The sequence below is a fragment of the Panicum virgatum genome, chromosome 8K (assembly GCF_016808335.1).
Source record: "Panicum virgatum strain AP13 chromosome 8K, P.virgatum_v5, whole genome shotgun sequence".
Taxonomy (NCBI): domain Eukaryota; kingdom Viridiplantae; phylum Streptophyta; class Magnoliopsida; order Poales; family Poaceae; genus Panicum; species Panicum virgatum.
In genome coordinates this window covers 50568207-50585818 of record NC_053143.1, presented here as the reverse complement: position 1 = coordinate 50585818, position 17612 = coordinate 50568207, and positions in this window count along the sequence as shown.

The window sequence follows — 17612 nt, the reverse complement described above, 5'->3', positions numbered from 1 at the left end:
ATCTGACTTATACTGAGCATCCAGTGAAGATTCTGGAGACATCAGAGAGGGTTACTCGGAACCAGCGCATCAAGATGTGCAGAGTTCAGTGGAGTCATCACAGTGAAGCTGAGGCTACATGGGAGCGAGAAGATGAACTAAAGAAGACTTATCCAGATCTCTTTGCTAGCCAGCCCAGCTAAATCTCGGGGACGAGATTTCTTTAAGGGGGTAGGGTCTGTAACACCCTAATTTAAATTCCAGCATTTGATAATAAATTTAATTGGCTTTATTTAAATTTTCTAAGGTTTATTGTGCTTAGATGACATTAAATCTAATTTTGGTTCTCAAGTAATTAAAAATTTATCATAGGTTTAATTTTTGTGTTGCATTCATGCTGGTGCATGGTTTTGTTTTGTTTGTTTGTATAGGAGTTTGAATTCAAATTCATTTGAATTCAAATAATTTTGAGTTGAGGGGAAAGGAAAAGAAATAGAAAAGGAAAGGAACCCAAAAGAACCAACCCAGCCAGTTCTCCCGCGCGGCCCAGCTACCGGCCCAGCTCCGCGTCAGCGCCCCCGCTCCCGCATGGCGCTTGGCCTCAGGCCCACCCGCCAGCGACGCCACCCCCGCTCACCCCGCTCGCCTCAACCGCGCACGCTCCCTGCCACCTGGGCCCAAGGCGTCGGCGCCCGCGCGTGCTCGCCAGCCGCTGACAGCCCGGGCCCCGCTGTCGGACTCGTCTCCCTCCCTCGCGCAACCGAAGCCGTGATCCTTGCCGAGGAAATCGCCGGCCTTCCAACCACGGGCGCGCATGCCCAGGTCACCCGCCGGCCTTTAATTAGCACCCCACGGACCCCCGCATCACATTCCCCCCAGCGCCGCCACCCAAACCCCAGCCCCATCGCGCCCACCCACCTCTGCCGCACAGAGCGCCGTGCGCCGCCGTGGAACCGCCGCCCGGCTGCACCCAGAGCCATCGCGACCCGCGCAATAACTTCGCCGCGGCTCAGCGAAGCACGCCAAGCCCTCCACACCAGCCCTAGGCCTCTGCGTCATCGGAATCGCGCCGAGTTCCCCCCAAACTCCGGTAAGCAACCTCGGCCAATTCATCCCCGTCGGTGTACCTCGGGTTCAATTGACCCACCTCCCACGTTCGCAGGTCGACCGCGGATCTTCCTGTGTGATCTCGGAGCTCGGAGGTGCGCTCCATCAACCCGGACCCGAACGCCAACTGAACCCCGCCGCCGGACCCCGCCATCGACCCCACTGCGCTCCGTCTCAGGCCAACCCAAACCCTCGGTAAGACGCTGCCAACCATCCTGATCTTTTGCGCTAGTTCCCGTAGGACAGGGCCTGTCCTGGGCGCCGGAACGCCGCGCGCCGACGAGGTCTGCCCTCAGAACCTCCGCCGCCATCGCATCCTCGCCCCTAAGCCGCCCCGAGCCTAGTAAAGGCCACGAGTGGATCACGCATGACGCGTAGATCCTCCGCGACCCAAGCCCGCTCGGTTTTGAGCCCTGGAACACCGGATTCGGACTTCTCCGGCGATGCGCCGCCGCGGGAATTGGTTTCCCGGCGACCCGCGCCGCCGCCGTCGCCCGCGGAGCACTTGAGCCATCCGATTTAGAACCCGTGGCTGAGATTAGATCCAGCGCCCTTAAAACCCAGGCCATCAGATCTGGATCCAACGATCCAGATCGGCGCGTACCCCTTCGCCCTGGCTTATTTGCTAAAGAGACCCTGGGGTCTTTCAGATTTAACCCGCAGTCCTGTGCAGTTCAAAACTAATTACAGATCGGCCCAAAACTTTGCACAGACCCCCCTGAGCTTTCTAGAAATCAAACCCGCCGTCCAGGGCCGCCGGTTTTGCGCGTTAGACCCTGAAGCTTTAGTTTAATTACATTTTAGTCCTCAGTTTTTGCAGAAAACCCCCTGAAACTTCCGTTTTCTTACAAATAAGCCCCTGAACCTTGATTTAGGCCTAGTTTATGCGTTTTAGCTCCGTTTTTAGCGTTCTTTATGTCCACGCGATCGTTGTAACGCGTAGAATAGTTTTAGCTTAGTTTTTCTTGCTGTTTTTATGTATTGATGTACTGTTTCTTAGTTTTTGCTAGTGTTTGCTTGTATGCTTATTATCGTGCATTGTTTTGGCCATGTGTTCGTGAGTAGACGTTGATCCATCTGAGGAGCCCCAGTACCAGTACCCGGAGCAGCCGTCTTCGGAGCACTTTGAGCAGCAGCAGGAGCAGTACGAGGAAGGCAAGTATAACATGAACAACCTATCACCTTTAAATACATTTTCATACTGCATTTTAATACTGTATGCCTATAAGGACGTTCCTAGCCACTTTATATCCTTTATATATACCTTTGGGTTGCATTTTGGTTAGTTGTGCTAGGTTGCTGCGCTATAACACACTCTGGTCCTTTTTAATTAATTTGATTAATGGTTTACTTGAACTTAATTCTGAGAGTGGCCCTCTGTGCTTCGTGCTTGAGTGGCTCACGTCTCGTTAAAATATGGTTTTTGTAGAAACATGGTTTAGGGGGCCAGCACGGTGCTTAGTGCTTGGTTGGCCACTCTCCATAAGGACCGGTTCATAGAGCGACAACCTGGGACAACAGCGCTACCACAAGGCTAGAATGGGATAGACTTGGCGTAATAATTAGATCTTTTTGGTTTGGAGTAACTTACCTACGGGGCAGGGGCGGTAAGCTTCTATGGCCCTCGTGCTGAGTGGCCTCGTCTGTGCTTCGTGTCTTGACGCCCACTAGACCTGCTCCATAGTCGCTGATCCACCCTCGCGGTTACTCCCTACCAACGAGATTCTTTGTAAAGGCCTCGTAGTGAGTCGCTAGTCATCTCACCTAAGGAAGTGTGATGAACAACTGGCGTAGCTCACGACTTGTGGGTAAAGATGTGCAACCTCTGCAGAGTGTAAAACTGGTATACTAGCCGTGCTCACGGTTATGAGCGGCCCAGATCCTCCTTTTGATTAGTGGAGTTATCTTCTTCCGACGAGGGAGGTGCTTCTCGGGGTTACCTTGGTGGTTTGGTTTTGGTATGGTTCTCAGTAGTTTCATGTTTAAACTTGATTAATTACTATGTAACTGGGTTAATGGTAATTCATCAACTCGTAGTAAATAGCTTTAATAAAATTTTGCCAAGACTTAAAAGCTAATGCAGTCAGTCAGCCAACCTTAGAGCCTCATAGTTTGTGTTATACTTGTTGAGTACAAGTTGTGTACTCACTCTTGCCTCTTCTCTACTTTTTCCTCTCGACTATGCTACTGCTGCTCAGTTCCTGCCGACACGACGGAGTTCGTCCAGCGCTACCAGGACTACGAGGACTTCTAGGCGTTCGTCTCCCAGTCGACGTCCCTGTGGCGCCCTGCTTCAGCTTCGGAGAGCTTTATTCGTATTTTGTACTTCGCTTCCGCTGTATCAGACATTTTTGTCATTAATGTAATAAATAACTTTCGTATGCGCTTTATTATATCTTTTTACGTGATATGTGCTATGATATACTGTTCATCCTATTGTATATACGTGTGACTTGATTCTGGCACGTATATGATTGCTCGGTTTATGTTCTTTTATAAACCGGGTGTTACATCTTCCTCCCCCTGTTCCTCTCTTTAGAGTAGATTTGTCCATGGATTTGTGAGACTTTGTATTGGATGTGATTGGGAAAGGAGGCCCCATCCTCCTTGTGCCCTCTGGGCTTTTGAATCAATCCAATTCTGTCTCTCTTGTGCTTTTTGTGATGGATTTTCGTTTCGATTTTGATGCACTTGATTGCGACGTTTCGTAGAGCTCTTTGGAGTGATTCCCGTGCTACTAGCTGCGTGCCAAATCTTCTGGAATCACGAGCTCATCAGAATTGAAGTTCTTGATTATTTGAGAAAACCCCAATCCCTTTTGATCTCCCCCACAATTCTCAAGATTCGTTGATATTTAGGCCGAGATCTTTTGGGGATATGTTCACGGGGTAGGAGCGAAGCAATCCCCCAGGTTTCACCGATTTTCGTAGTCGTTTGCTCGAGATTCAACGTTTGAATCAAATTTCTCGGGGGTTTTCTGGGTGCTACCGGTCAGACCGGTAGGCACGACCGGTTAGACCGGTCCAGCGCACCGGTCAGACCGATCGAGCGCACCGGTCAGACCGGTCCATGCAGATCAGTTCTGCAGTTTCCCGATTCGCTTCCGATTTGCTTTGTGGTTTCGCTCGCTCGTTCAAGGTCTTTTGTGTTGGTTTAGCTTTTCTATAGCTATTCCAAACTTTGGCCAGAACGCTTGAGGGCTCGGGTGATTTTCGGGATATAGGCCGACGGTTTGAATTTCGGAAGAAATTTTGATCAGCTCCCATTCACCCCCCCCCTCTGGTCGCCGGCTTCGGTCCCACATTTGTGTATGCAGGCTAATCATTGCAAGCACGTCCGTACCTTCCTGATCGGGTATAGGTCAGGTGGCACGCCCTGCATCTTCACAAGCCGCGGCTTGTGCTGGAATTGTGGGCCGTCGATGAGGGAGCAGTGCCTGCCAGCGCCCTGGCAACCTCCCGGCTCTTCGTGTTGCCTATCGCTGCTCGCCGGTTGGTTTCGACCGACAACAGTCTACTGCCGCCGGTGAAAGAGAAGCTGCTACGCAACCCCTGGAGAATGGGAACCTAGAGGACGGCGAGTTTTCTGTTCCCCTGGAAGCACGTTCCACCCTAGAAGAAGGATCGCCCCGCGAGTAGAGTACCTGATGCCACCCTAGTGTTGTACCTCCCAGCCCCACTGGCTTAAGTTGTACCCTTAAATGTGAACCTGTATCCGAACGTGTAGTATGCGTTTTAGTCTTGTCCCCGTGTTGTACCATCCCTTGCGATAATAAAGTTGTGTGTGCTTGTTTTTTGCTATGTTTGTGTGCTTATTAGTTGTGTGCTTATTGGCAGAAAGTGGATTCTACCTTTTCAAAAATACGAATTAAACAACTTAAACATCACTTAATCCCAATCTCACAAAAACTCTACCCAATTTACAGATGGCTTCCCAAAGCATTACGAGGGCCTCCCGCATTCGGAACCCTGCAGTCGCTGGTACGGGAGTGCAGCCTAATGGACAGAACCCTCCTCAGGAAGAACAGGAAGTGAGACAGGACAGAGGAGAAAACCAAGTAGAAGGGCCACAGCCACCACCTCCACCCCTCGGAGACCTGGCACAGATAATCCACAATCAGACCCTCATCCTAGAAGCACTGGCCAATGCTCTCGTAAACAAGCGGCCTCGAGAGCAAACCATGAATGACAAGCTGACAGCTTTTCTGAGGACCAAGCCGCCCACCTTTGCCGTATACAGCAACCCCTTGGATGCAGACGACTGGCTACGTGTGATCCAAAGAAAGCTCGAGCTGTTCGAATGCTAGGATAGAGACAAGGTTCTTCTAGCAGCACACCAACTCACCGGGACTGCCTTAGCCTGGTGGGAGAATTACTGTGCCGCCGCCGAAGATGACTCCACCATCACATGGAAAGAGTTTGTAAAGGAATTCCGCCGATATCATATTCCATCGGCCACCATGAAGCGCAAGGCGGATGAGTTCCGCGCACTACAGCAAGGAAGCATGTCAGTGTAAGAGTACACCCATCAGTTCATGGAGTTGGCCCGATATACACCAGAAGAAGTGAATGATGATGAGAAGAAGCACGACATGTTCAAAAAGGGACTGGACCCAGAACTCCGGACCTTGCTTACTCCGCAGATCTATTCGGACTTCAACACCCTGATGAACAGGGCGATTCTTACAGAAAGGGCCAAAATTGAAGAAAGTTAGGATAACAAGCGCAAGTTTTTGGAAAGCCGGTCCCGTCAGCAGGATCGCTTCCAGAAACCTAGAAGTTTCAGCTACACTGCACCAAGATCCCAGGCCCCTATGCAGTATAGGACTCAATCTCAGGTGACAGACCCACAGGCCCCTAACACACAGTTTAGGAGCCAGAACACCATGAAGGCCCCGCAAAGCAATGCAAGCCAAGTCACAACCAACAACACCAATGCTAGGGTCTGTTTCAACTGCCGAGAGATAGGGCATTTCATTGCTAACTGCCCATATGCCAAGAACAAGCCTGCTACATCAGCCTTCTCCAATACAGTGAATGGACCAAGGCCAGTTCTGTCAGGTGCCAACCGAGTGCCCATCCTCAACAACAACACCACCAACAACAACAGTCAGCAGATGAGGCAGCCCCAGCAGTCATTTGAACGAGCCCGCGTCAACCACATCAATGCGCAGGAGGCTCAAGGAGCTCAGGGCGTAGTGCTCGGTGAGTACCTAGTCAGCTCAACTCTCGCAATAGTACTATTTGATTCTAGAGCATCACACTCGTTCATATGCTCGAGTTTTCTGGAAAAACACAATATACCTACAGTACTACTAAAAACACCCCTATTAACCCGGACGCCTGGAGGTGACATCAAGTGTCAACTAGGTTGTCTACGGGTAAGGATCAATTTAAGTGGGGTAGAATTTTTAGCAGACTTAATAGTACTTAAGTCTAAGGGAATAGACGTGATCCTTGGAATGGACTGGTTAAGCCGACACAATGGTCTCATAGGCTGTACTGACAAGGTGGTACACCTAACAAACCCGGAAGTAGTACGAGTGACGTGCCATACCCGGGTAAGTGGATTAGACCCAATGGTGTTTAGCATGGAAGCCAAGTCCGTGGAAGAAGTCCCAGTAGTAAATGAGTACCCAGATGTTTTCCCGGAAGAACTTCCTGGGATGCCACCAGATAGGGATATAGAGTTTGTTATCGACCTTGTCCCTGGAACCTCCCCTATAGCCAAGAGACCCTATAGGATGGCAGCCTCCGAATTGGTAGAATTAAAGAAGCAACTGGAATAATTGCAATGAATTGGCTTCATTAGACCAAGCTCGTCGCCTTGGGGAGCCCCAGTCCTATTTGTCAAGAAGAAGGATGGGAGTATGAGGTTATGTGTGGACTACCGGGCACTGAACGAAGTTACCATCAAGAATAAGTACCCCCTTCCCATGATTGATGACCTTTTCGATCAATTAAAAGGAGCCAAGTACTTCTCCAAGATTGATCTAAGGTCAGGATATTTTCAGCTTAAGATCAGAGAAAGTGATATTCCAAAGACAGCTTTTGTCACCCGCTACGGACAGTTTGAGTTCACCGTGATGTCTTTTGGACTAACTAATGCACCTGTGTATTTCATGAACCTCATGAACAAAGTGTTTATGGACGAGTTAGATAAGTTTGTCGTAGTCTTCATCGACGACATACTTATTTACTCGAAGAGTGTTCAGGAGCACGAGCAACATCTGAGAGTAGTTTTGGAAAAATTGAGAGTACATAGACTATATGCCAAATTCAGCAAGTGTGAATTCTGGCTGGAGAAAGTAGTTTTCCTTGGTCATATTCTAATGGTGGAAGGAGTAGCAGTGGACCCCGAGAAGGTCGAAGCAGTTTTCAACTGGCAGCAGCCGACCAATGTTAGTGAAATCAGAAGTTTTCTTGGATTAGCTGGATATTATCGGAGATTCATTGAAGGATTTTCCAAGATAGCCCGGCCCATGACAGAGCTGCTAAAGAAAGAGAAGAAATTCACCTGGACAGAGTCATGTGAGAGGAGTTTTCAAGAATTGAAGAATAGGTTGACAACCGCCCTAGTGCTGACCCTACCAGACATTCATCGGGATTTTTTCATCTATTGTGATGCATCCCGACAAGGATTGGGTTGTGTACTAATGCAAGACGGGAAAGTTGTGGCATACGCTTCCCGCCAACTCAGGCCTCATGAGCAGAATTATTTGATTGGAAATAAGTGTGAGATTTACACCGACCACAAGAGTTTGAAGTACATTTTCACCCAACCAGATTTGAATTTGAGGCAAAGAAGGTGGATAGAAGTGGTTAAGGATTATAATGTGGAAATTCATTACCACCCTGGCAAGGCTAACGTGGTAGCCGATGCCTTAAGCCGGAAATCCTATGGACCCAAGGATGAGCATCTGTGAGAAGAAATGGCACGACTGAATGTGCACATTGTCCCTCGAGGCTCCAGCCACGTGCTGAACGTCCAATCAACACTAGAGGATAGAATCAGAAAGGCTCAAAGTTCGGATAAGGACTTGATGGGAATCCGAACACAAACTGAAGAAAATAGGGCTCCAGATTTTAGAATGGATAATGAGGGAACCTTATGGTATAAAGATAGAATTTGTGTGCCCCGAAAAGGAGACTTCCGACAAATACTCATGGATGAAGCCCATAACTCGGCCTACTCCATCCACCCAGGATCCACCAAGATGTATATGGACTTAAAACAAAAATATTGGTGGAAAGGAATGAAGGCGGATATTGCACGGATTGTCGCCCATTGTGATGCTTGTCAAAGGATCAAGGCCGAACATCAGAAGCCAGTAGGATTGCTGCAACCCCTACCCATTCCGGTTTGGAAATGGGATGAGATAGGAATGGACTTTATAGTGGGTTTGCCCAAAACACAGAAGGGACACGACTCCATATGGGTAATAGTGGACCGACTCACTAAATCGGCTCACTTCATACCAGTGCGGACCAATTATGGTGGAGAAAAGCTGGCCAAGCTTTATGTAGAAAATATAGTAAAGTTACATGGGGTGCCTAGCAGAATTGTTTCAGATAGAGGGACTCAATTCACCTCTAGGTTTTGGAGAAGTTTGCATAAAGCCATAGGCACCAAATTGGATTTCAGCTCCGCTTATCACCCACAGACGGATGGCCAGACAGAAAGAGTGAATCAGATTATGGAGGATATGTTGAGAGCATGTGTCCTTACCTATGGCAAAGATTGGGAGCAGAGTTTACCCTATGCCGAGTTTTCATACAACAACAGCTACCAAGCAAGCTTGGGCATGTCACCATTCGAAGCTCTTTACGGGAGAAAATGCAGAACTCCTATGATGTGGTCAGAGGTTGGAGAACATGCCCTAGTTGGGCCCGCACTCATAAAGGAAGCAGAAGAAAGAGTGGCTGAGATTAGAGAAAAGCTGAAGGCCGCCCAATCTCGACAGAAAAGCTACGCAGACAAGAAAAGACGAGAAATAAGATTCAATCTAGGAGACTTCGTTTATCTCAAGGTGTCACCCATTCGAGGAACCCGAAGATTTCAAGTACAAGGAAAGTTAGCCCCTCAGTACATTGGACCATACCGAGTTCTGAAGAATGTCAGGACTGTAGCATACTAGTTGGAGTTACCAGAAGGAATGTCAGATATACACCCGGTATTCCATGTGTCCCAGCTAAGGAGATGTTTGAGAATGCCCGAGGCAGAACACGTGCCAATAGAAGCAATAGATCTGCAGCCAGACCTACGATATCAGGAGACACTGGTCAAGATTCTGGACACTATCACCAGGAGGACAAGAAACTCTGAAGTACGGATTTGCAGAGTCCAGTGGAGCAGACATGGAGTAGAAGAAGCGACATGGGAACGTGAAGATGCTCTAAAGAAAGAATTTCCCCATCTGTTTAGGAGCCAGCCGAATCTCGAGGACGAGATTCCTTTTAAGTGGGGTAGGTTTGTGACATCCCAAAAATCTATCAAGAATAAATCACTCACTAAAATATTCTTTTAAAATTATTTCCGTCGTTGAGCTCAAATCCTCCTAAAACCTGAACCCTAACTCCCGAGATCTTTTCCCCTGTCCCGACACCCGAATCCAGTCCCCATTCCATCCCTCTGTTCCCCTCGTTCCGGGCACGCCGCTTCCCGCCAAAGCCGCGTGCCCGAAAGGTTCGCCGCGAATCTCTCTCTTTTCCCTCTCTCTCTCTCCTTTTCTTTTTTCTTTTTCTTTTCTTTTCCCTTTTTTCCATTTTCCTTTCTCCATTTTCTTCTTTCCTCCTCCTCCTCCCTTCCTCCTCTCTCCCACCTTCCTTCCTCACCCGTGCTGCGCGCCCCGAGCGCCGCTCGGCCCATGCAAGCCGGCGCGCCACCCCTGCCCTGCCCACGCGCACGCCTGCTCCCGCCGCGCGCCGTGCGCATCCACGCGGCCACCATCACCGCCGCGCCGCTCGTCGCTGCCGCACAATGCTGCACAGCTCGCCGCCGCACGCGCGCACATACGCCGCGACGCCCGCCTACCCGCGCACGCACCGCACGCCCCGTCTGCCTGTGCATCGCCCACGTGCACACGTTCCACGCGCCCCAAGACCCACCGCTACCACCTCCCTGTGCCCGCCCTCGCCGCCGGCCACGCACGCGCGTGCACTGCTCACCCCGCCTCACCGTTCGCTTCGCTCCGCTCGACGCCGGCCCGCTCCACATGCTCGACGACGTCCTCGACGCCCACGCCACCGCCCTCTACACGCCCGTCCTCGCAGCCGCTACGCGCCATCGCCTCCACAGCATCGCGACCGGCCCCATCGCCATTAAAGGCGCTCCGCACCACCCACCGGGTCGCCACCGCCGCACCCCCATTTCCACCACCTCGGCTGCCTATAAAAGGGGCCGAGGAGCACCCCGCTGCCTCCACATCCGTGCTCGCCTCCCCAAGCTTCCCTTCCTAGCTCTGCAGCGCCGCCACACTGAGCTCAAGAGGCCGCCGCCGCCCGCTCCCATCGTCTCGCCTCCTCACGCCGCCCCGGCCCTAGGTGAGGCCGGGAATCAAGCCACCTCCTCCTCCTCTTCCTTTCCCCTCTCCTCCCGGCCGCCGCCATCGCCCCGGGCCGCCGGAATCGGCCGTCGCCGACGCCTCTGATCCCTCCCCTGTTTTGGTCGCGAGAGGGGGGAGGAAGGAGGGCAAATGTGCCAAGAACCCCCTGCCCTTTGCAATATTTCTTAAAGAGTCCCCCACTCTCTAGACTATTTGCAAAATAAACCTTCCTCTCTATTCTATTCAATTAAGAATCCTTTCACCCTTTGGCCTTTTGCAAATAAAGCCCTATCCTTTATTATATTTACAACCAAATCCTCCACTATATAAACTTATTTATAAGTAAAACCCTATTGTTTTCTAGAATAACCCAAACCATCCCCGAAATTCTAATCAAGTCCTTTCACTAATTACAAACATGTCCCTAGACCCCTGTTTAGACCCTGAACACCCCGTTAACCTATCATTTCATGCGCTAAACAACCTCGAATCGACCTAAAACTTTACCACGCCTCTCATAACATAGTTTTGACCATGCCATTAGGAAACCACCCTAAAATATTACTCATATCTCCATATCTTAATTATTTCCAATTCGAGCTCAACGATAAAGCTTTTATTTCTTTTTCTTGATTGTGTGCTTGTTTGAATGCGTCGTAGATCACGGTGTGAACGAAGGAGAGCCCACCGACGAACAGTTCTGCGAGCAAGCGAACGAGGACCAATTCCACGACCCCGAACCCGAAGGATAGTGCCTCGAGCAGGACTTCCCGGAAGGCTTCGAAGACGGCAAGTTCAATCTCATCCTTTGATGCATGCTTTTGTCCTAGTTTTTATAAACACAACCTATTGGCCTGTTTTACAAAATTGCATATGTTTTGCCTGCTGAAAACATGGTTCGATAGCCACTCCTTGATTTGTTATAACCATTCCTTGACCACCAGGGTTAATATCTGAATGCGTTTGTACGTTAATCATTATTAGAATGCTTAGGACCTTAAACTCAATACAATTTGTTTTATAAAGGAAAATGTGTGAGTGTGTGGGAAGAGAAAAATGTGAAATTTCGAAAGATGAGTTTAGACGGGATGGTTGGCATTTCTGTGTGATTTGTCATTTGGTGTGCTCGTGCCTGTGTGGCAGAGCAAGGAAGGGAGATATCCATCTTGTCACCATTAAAGACCGAATTGGTGTGTCATCTCACCTAACTCCACTATCGTGCAAACCACTTGACCGTTGAATGGGCAACGGCTTAGCATAAACCCCACTAGTTAATCTGATAGCCATCAGGAGAGCTGAGAGAAACGGGTGATCAAGGAGAAGGGATTAGCTCTGTGTGACTTATGCCCCGGTTAAAACCTCTATGATAGGTCAATGACCCCTTGGTGCATCCCGTGATGGCTAGTCAGGTCTAGCTAAGGTGGGTAATGGCTTTGTTGGGATCTGCACCGACGCTACGGTGTTCGAGTTGTGGTACCCCGCTTGTGGGTAAAGTTGCACACCTCTGAAGAGTTAAAACCTATTCGAATAGCCGTGCCCACGGTACTGGGTGAGTTACGGTGTGGTCACATAACTAGTGTTTATTTTGGGATGGGTTGGCGTGAGTTGTTTTGGAATAGTGTCCGGCAGTTGTGCCGTGTGCTACGGCGGATGAGGAGTCCGGTAGCAGCTTAAAACTTGGATCCTGTGTGGATCAACCCCTCGTGTTACTAGGTACAAGAAAACTAGTTTTGGAAATGCTTGCTTTCAAATGAACCCTTGCATAAAATCTAGCTTTCCGCAAAAGTAAACCTTAACCTTATCCTTGAATTACCCTGTGCATTATATTCTGCTTATTCCCCTCCGTGGGTGTGGTTGGACTTGCTGAGTATGTTTGTACTCACCCCATTCTTAATTTTTACAGAGGAAGACCCAGACTTCGTTCCAGAGGACGTTGAGTAGGGTACCGTCCTGCACCCAGCCTTGCCTGTGGATTAGGGTCACCCACAGGAGATACCGCATGGTGCAAGACTCTGATGACCCCCTTTTTATAATTAATATCGTTGTGTGGGTGTGGGTTGTAATCCTCGCGATAGTGGCACTTCTCTGCCCATTACCGCGTAGAGTTGTACGGTGATGAACCATCTGATGTAATAAATGTGTCATCAGCCTCCTAGGACTGATGTTGTTATCACATTTAAGTCTTCTCTTATGAGGGGACGCTTCAGAGGGTCACACGACGAGTACACGATTACTTGCCGCAGCAAGACTTTGCTCAAGGGAGCTCTCGCAAGAACTAATCCCTATACAAGTGCACAAAGCACTCTCTCAAAGTTTCTCACAAGCTAGATATGACACTAAGCTTTGCTAGGATGGTTGGAGATGTTAGTTTGCTTGGGCAACACTTCCTTCAACTTTTCTGGCGTCCAACCATATGCAGCAACCGGCCTTGGGGGGTATATATAGACCACACACCCCAAAAGAGCCGTTGGGAAAGGCTGACAAAATTCCTTAACGCCGGTTAAACCGACGCTCCATTTTTGTCATCACCGGTTCAACCGGTGAATGCTATTTCCCAGCAACTAGCCGTTACTGCTCCAATGGCTACTTGATCAATTGCACCGACGCTCTTGAATTCATCGTCGGTTTAACCGGTGAGTGCAAGTTCAGAAACCCCCCAAAAAATGGAGTCTCTGGACAACTGCACCGACGCAATTGACCGGTGTATCATCGGTTCAACCGATGTATGCATTTTCCTTGGTCTTCTTCTGCCGTTGCACCGACATATTGTCTTCAGGCGTCGTCGGTTCAACTGACGCTAAACCCTAGCCTCAGCTTATGGGTCCATTGCACCGACGCCATCATTCTTCCCATCGTCGGTTCATCCGGTGCACTCTGCTGACTGAGTCTTCTCTGAACTCATTGCACCGGTGTATGTAATTTGCCTCACGTCGGTTTAACCGGTGAGTGCAAATTACCTCTGTCTTGGTTCTTTCAACCTGATTTCTTCGGGGTTTAGTATCTTTTCATCCCTTGGACCTATAAGTCTGATAATGATCATCTTAACACATATATTAGTCCAAGTGTTGTGTGTGTCATCAATCGCCAAAACGTTATATTGAAATATGGCATGAGAGGCCATTTTCGCTACAATCTCCCCCTTTTTGGTGATTGATGACAACACAACCAAAGCAAGCAAGATGAATTGCAAGAATATGAAATTGATACCAATTTGAAAAGTTAGAAACTACTTAGCTTGCTCGGATGACATTTCAATGCTCATTTTAAAAGCTACCGACATTTGATTAGTCCATAGGACGAAGTACTTCCGGCTTGATAGCAATTGGGAAACAATGGCTTGTGGCCAATGTAAGACAATTGTGTGGTTTGAACCATATGAGCAATTAAAATTTTGTACCTTAGTCTATGGGATCATCAAATTGCACTTCTCCCCCACATTGACTAAGTACCTCCCCCTATCACCATGCATCCTTTTGCATTGCATTTTCCATTCCTCCCCCTTCCTAATGGCATCATTTACTCCAAACTATTTGTTTTCTTTTAGGGTACATTTCTCCCCCTTTGTCATCAAACACCTAAAAGCTTCATAACCACTAGCAACAAGGAGTATTAGTAGCAAAAGAAATTTACTAGTGATAGAGTGCTATACCCACTAAATTTGGCATATCTCCCTTTGTTTGAACAAGCTCCCCCTTTTTCAAAGCTTGTGGCACCTCCTATCTTGACACCAATTGTGATGCCAATTGTGACTTGTAGGGGTAGTGTTCAAAAGAAATTTGAACTCATGGAGATAGCTCTAGGTGACTACAACAAATAGCACTTGTAAAGCATATTAGTCACACAAACATAAGTTATAGAGTTAGCTCCCCCTAAATGTGTGCATTAGTGTTTGAATCACTTTAAACAAATGTATGCACTTGTAATTCGCATAATGAGGATTTAGCCGATCTACTTGATGGTCTCACCAGCTCGATTTGCCTTTCACCTCCTCATCAATCGGCTTTGATACTTGGTGGAACATGTGGAAAACTCATGTCTTCAGAAAGGCTCTAAGTTCTCGACTGCAGCAAATCGATCCTGAATACGTAATCCTTGAGGAAGAGGTACTGAATTTATGCACTTCATTTTTCCTAAGTCCTCTATCCCTTTCTCTTGGCTGAACCTGCTCATCCTGACAGCAGCAACAAGATGGTCCAGAACCCATGACCAGCACTGGGGAGCCATTTCACTTCCTTCCAACTGCTCCTAATGTACTCTTTTGCAAAGGATCACCACCAATGAAGAAAGTGATAATGACTATTCAGCTAGACTTACTCCAGTCGGCTTCCAAGCGAAGACAAACTTCTGCAAGCATTGCCCCCCGAGTCTTGACCAAAAAAAGGAAGATGATCACAAAGCGAGTGATCAAGAAACTAGCGCCAGCTTCCCCAAGTCCATCAGAGTCCAACACCAACCAGGTAACTCATCATTCAAGAACTCATATCATACATATGTACCTTGGTTGATTATAATTCTATTTCCAGGATGCAGCTGAAGAAACCTCCAATGTAGAAGGCCTGAATCAACACGAGACGGCTGCAACTCCTGATGCACTGATGGATACAAATGAAGAACAAGCTGATACAGTCGATGCTCTTGACGCTAATACCAGCTCTTATAGGACGATTGCTCCTGAACCGACCAACACTTCTTCTCCAGAACAGGTGACATTACAAAACCAATTCTGAACCAGCCGATAACTTCATAAATGCACATTGTTCTAACTCCAAAGATGTCCATAGAGCTTTGACATTTAGGTTTGCTTTCCTTCGACCCGGCATCAATGGGTCTGATTGTCCCTGGAGCAGAAACATTATCTCTGCAGCAATCGGCTAACTTGACACATCAGCTTCAACTCATCAAGGATCTTCTATCCGCTCCAATCACCGCTCTGGTTGACGATTCCAGCAAAATAAAGAACATCTTCGAGCAAATAGAACCCCAACTCCCGGAACCATTGCAAATCAAGCTCTGGTCAGCTAGCAACCTCCCAATCTTTCGAATAGAAGTCAGTAAAGTGCAACAAAGGATGGAAGCACGTCGCTCCCAAACTTCTATGAAAGCTGACATTACCCAAAAGTGCAAGGCCCTCAACCAGAAGAAGGCAACTCTAGATATCAAAGCTGACGTGTCTGCCAACATGAACCGACTCAACCTCCTGAAGAAAGAACTGGCGGAACTCGAAGAAAAGGTCCGTACCACCAAAGAACTCATCCAGGCCGAAGAAACCTCCATCGCAAACTCCAAGCAAGAAACCCAGGAAATAGCCAAGCAGATACAAGCAGAGTTTGCAGAAATCAGCACCTTGAGTCGGCAGATAATCACAGGCGATGACAAGGATGACGAAGCAATTATAGCACGAGCAGACACTGTCCGAACTGAAGCCATCCATGCCATAGAAGAGTTCCTGAACCAGTAGATAGGCTCAAGAGAGAATTAGTACTGCCTGTTAACTTGAGACTTGTAACTGTTCTTTAAAAACATCTTAAGTCGATGGTCGCACATCGGCTGTTCGCTTTTCACATATTTCACCAGCCAACTCAAAGTGTTGGCCTGTCATGATTTTTTTTTGTGCGGCCAACTCAACGTGTTGGCCTTTCATGATATAGCCAGATGGATGTCATCGGCTTTTATTACTCGCCTTCCCACATGCTCGGGAAATACCTCTTGAGATGCTGACCATTGACAGCAACAGGAAACTTGACGCCGTCCAATTCCTCGAGCATGTATGTGTTCCCAGGCAAAACCTGATCAATCTTGTACGGCCCATGCCAAGTTGGAGACCATTTACCAAACTTTTTGTCTTTAGTCCCCAATGGCAATACCGCCTCCCAAACCAAATCTCCAACTCGGAAATCCTTAGGCTTGACCTTCTTGTTGTATGCACGGGCAACTTTGGCTTTGTTCTCTTTGATTTTTTCCAGCGACCAAAGCCTTAGCTCTGTCAGGTCCTCCACATTATCGTTCATCAAGGCTGCATACTGTTCGGCAGATAGATCATTCTGAAACTCAACACGCCTTGATCCAGCCGTGATTTCCCATGGTAGCACAGCGTCCTGGCCGTAGACTAGATGGTACGGCGACGTCTTGGTGGACCCATGACATGAAATACGATATGCCCACAAAGCTTCTGATAACACCTCATGCCAGCGCCTAGGATATTCATCGATCTTTCTCTTTATGAGTTTGATAAGGCTCTGGTTGGATGCTTCAGCCTGTCCATTGGCTTGGGCATAATACGGAGATGATCTGATCAGCTTAATCCCCATGTCATCGGCAAACTTTCTGAACTCCTCTGATATAAAGACCGATCCTCCATCGGTCGTAATGGTCTGGGGGATCCCAAATCTGTGGATGATGTGTTCTTTGACAAAGCTGATCACATCTCTCGATGCTACTGATCTCATGGGCACTGCCTCTACCCACTTTGTGAAATAATCTGTGGCAGCTAAGACCCATTGGTGACCCTTGCTAGACGACGGGTTGATCTGTCCAATCATGTCCATGCCCCAACCTCTGAATGGCCAGGGTTTGATGATAGGATTCATCACTGATGCCGGCACTATCTGAATTTTGCCAAACCTCTGACATGCTTGACATCCCTTGTAATATCTGAAACAATCTTCAAGCATAGTGGGCCAGTAATAACCCGATCGCCTAATCAGCCATTTCATCTTATGAGCCGATTGGTGCGTACCGCAGGCTCCCTCATGAACCTCATGCAAGAGCCGATTTGACTCTGAAGGCCCCAGACATTTGAGCAGTAGTCCTTCCAAGGTCCTGTAGAACATGTCATCCCCTATCAGAACATACTTCATGGCCTTGAGTCTTATCCTTCTGGGTGCCCCCCGAGCCGAATCCTTCAAGTAATTGAAGATATCGGCTCTCCAGTCTCCGGGTTCAAGAAACTGAATCTCCACGTCGACTCCATCGGCTGCTTCCC